Consider the following 3,528-nt stretch of genomic DNA (forward strand, 5'->3'; position numbering starts at 1 on the left):
TTTTATTTTATTTTTGCTTTGTTTTAGTTTTGGTTTTTCGACCCTCAGCTGCCATGCCTGACCCTCAGTTTTAAGAACGGAGACAGTCTCCCAAGCTTGAAAGGTGGGCTTTTATGGGTTTGTCTGGTTTGTTTTGTTTTTAATCCATTACCCTCCCCCACCATACTGCTTCCCTGGTGTGAGGCCCTTGCACTAGAGTGTGGATGTTATCTCTCTGTATAGTCCGGTGACCGCTAGTACCCTACTAGGGCTACCCTGGGTCATTGTCCTCTGTTGCCCTGGAGTTGAACACAAGGAGTTGAACACAAACAACAGCTAGGACAATAGCCCCAGGAAGTCCTCATGATCCTAACACTGGAGGCCCCTGTGTGGTGTGGGTGGGATACCCAGGAAGGGATTTCTGGGCTAAAGGCTTCCTTCCACTCACCCACTCTCTCAGCTGACGGGGGAGGGGGGCTCACCATGACTGTGGGTTTGAACCTTGAGGTCAGTGTGCCCAGAAAGCTTAGCTTGCTCCTGCTCCTGAGCAGGTTTGAACCCTTGACGCTGGAATGACTCGAGGCAATGTCAAGTGAATCTGCTCTTGCCTTCCATTTCTTATGAGCTCTTCTGCCCTAGTACCTGCATCCCTGGCTCCTTCCCAGGGGCTGTGAGCGGCAGCAATTGGTGAGACGGTCCCAGTGAAAACATGACAGTTGTTGGCCCCTGTGGATCAGATGTCATCTGTTGTAACTTTTGGAAAGCTAACACACCCACAGGACTTGAAATTTAAACATTCCAGAGGCTGTCTGTTGGGCTCTTCACAGAGGCCTGCCCTTTGGTCCTTCCTGTAGAGCAGAAAGCAGGGAAGGCCACATCTTCCCATTTGACAGAGGAAACTGAAGCTCTCAGTGGCCACACAGACCCTGTCGCTAGTGCCTCTAATCGCCCGGTTTTTGGTGTCAGAGACTTTCGGAGGCCAGTGCTGGAGAGGATGTGGCAGTATGTGATCAGAAGACTCTGCTAATGTCGCAGCCTTGCCTGTCCCCAGGGAAAGCTGGATGGGAATGTGAGGGGGTGTGGGAAGCCTATCTCACTGCCCACAGGGTCAGAGACCTTTTGCCCCGTGGCTGCTCATGGAAGATGAGGATGACTGTCTCTGGCCCTTTATAGACGACTGCAGAATGCGACCTTTGGGGTTTAAAGCCCTGGATTGTCCCTCCGCTGTGCCACCTGGAGGAATCTTCCTGAGCTCAGACTATTGGATGGGATGGAGAATCAGAAGTAATAACGACCCACAGGGTGATCATGAGAATGGAATGAGACACGCCTGAGGAGGGAGTTACCATGCTTGCCAGTTCACGCCCAGCCTAACCAGCATTTACTACAGGAGCCTACTGTGTGGGGACACAGCTCAGCTATGGTCTCAGATGCACATGCTGAGCACTTAGTAGGGGCTTTTTAGCCAGATCTCTCAGAGCAGTGGGGGGCAGGGGGTTATGCAGTCAGCATCCTCGTGACTGCCTGGATCTGAGGAGTGGAAACAGGACCTCTGCATGTGAACCTCAGGGTCCAGGAGAAGATGAGCTGTCGTGTTTCCCATTTCCGCGTCCTGGACCTGCTTACAGTGGGTGGTTAGGAATATTTATCCACTGAATAAATATGCAGAGGTGCTAAAAGCTTGTTACAAACACCTCTACCAAATAAGTTTGTTTTGGAATGGAAGAATTAACAAATGAATTGATCTCTTTTTTTTAAAAAAAAAGATTATTTTTAAATTTGTGTGTGTCTGTGTATTTATCTGTGTGTGTCCATGTGTGTATATCTGTATATCTGACTCTACCACACAAGTGTATGTCTATGTCCATGTATGTCTGTGTGTGTATCTGTGAGCATGTCTGTGCATGTGTGTGTATCTGTGTGTGTATTTATTTGTCCCCATGTGTGTGTCCCCGTGTCCTAAACTTGCTCCACAGCCTCCAAACAGCCATGAGCATCTAATCATCCTGACTACCACACGTGTGTCAAGATTCAAGCATGTGCCATAGCAACAGGTTTTATGCAGTCCTGGGAATCAAACCCTGAGCTACATTTGCAGACTCCCACCATATAGATAGTGGTTTTTTTGAGGCAGGATTTCTCTGTGTAGCCCTGGTTGTCCTGGAACTTGTTCTGTAGACGAGACAGGTCTGGCATTCACAGAGATTCACCTACCTCTGCCTCCCAAGTGCTGGGATTAAAGGCGTGTGCCACCACCCAGCTCCCATTTTATAGGTTTAAAAAATATGATGGAGATGAAATTTTCAGAAGGTACTGGTACTCATCCAAGGTGAACGATGCTGTGCCGAGTGACTGGCAAAGGAGGGAGGGTGGCCAGGGTGGGCCCTGACCAGAAGAAACAAAGCTGCAATTGCTGAGGTCTGGTCACTCTCATCCCTCACTGTAGCTGGTAGGCGCCTGCTACTGTCCCACAGCATGTGGAACAGAGTTTAAATGGGCAGGCAGGCAGACACTGAACCATGGATTCCTTGGCGTAGGCCCCTTAATGCTATGTTCCACTGGGCATAGACTTCTTCTTTGCCTCGTAGGGCTCTTTGGGGTTTCTAGGACAGTTGGCATGGGCCTGGGTCTGGTGATGTTCCCTCTTGTTCTTTCTCTGGCACCTGGAGCTAAGGACATGAAAGCCTCACAGCCCTAGTGATTGAGAATCCAGAAGATGTTGATCCCAGGAATGGTAATGGTGAGGATATCTTGAGTGGAGACCAGCATGGGGGCCTAGGGTATGCTCTAACCCCTCTGGGATGGGTAGTGGGGGTTCTCAAAACCCTTAAAGATGTGGACCCAGGACCTGAATGCCTAGAAAAAGCTGTCACCAACTGCCATGTGACCTGTGCCAGCTCCCCTCCCTCTCTGGGCCTTATCCTTTTCCTCAAGACTATCAGGGTATAAGGAACTGAACTCCAAGTTCACTCACTGGAGCATCCCAAAGAGCAGGCTATACAAGCGTCTGGGGGGTGGAAGGTGGTGTGAGGTACTGAGGTACACTTTGAGTAGTCCAGGAAGCTACTGCCACACTCCCACAGGTTCTTGATCTTTCAGAAGACAGTAAAGGAGAGAGAGATTGGGACTCAGGTCCCTACCAGGCAAGAAGCCCATCTGCCTCTTTGACGTGCAGCAGCAAACCTCCAGCTTAGGTCACTGTGGACAGCAGGCTCCAGCAAGAGCTTGAAGCCACTATTTAATGGCCACTGTGTTCTGGCTTCTCTATTTATGATAAGTGAGAGACAAAGTTTAGATGAACTTATCTGAGGCTGGAGGGGGATAAATGAAAGGAAGTATTATCATAGGAGGGTGCGGGTGCTCAAGGGCGGATGAGCAAAGGGTAGGGAGCCCTGGTCAAAGACCCAGAGCTGACCCCAGAGGAGGTCAGAGGTGCTAGGCAGGAAAGAGGTGGACCCTTGAAGCCAGAAAACCGCTGCTTCCTGGAAGCTCACGGGGGCTGGGCAAACACATATATAGGCGTGCAGGCTGTCCAGCCAGGCCACTGGC

The sequence above is a fragment of the Microtus pennsylvanicus genome, chromosome 6, assembly GCF_037038515.1.
Source record: "Microtus pennsylvanicus isolate mMicPen1 chromosome 6, mMicPen1.hap1, whole genome shotgun sequence".
Lineage (NCBI taxonomy): Eukaryota > Metazoa > Chordata > Mammalia > Rodentia > Cricetidae > Microtus > Microtus pennsylvanicus.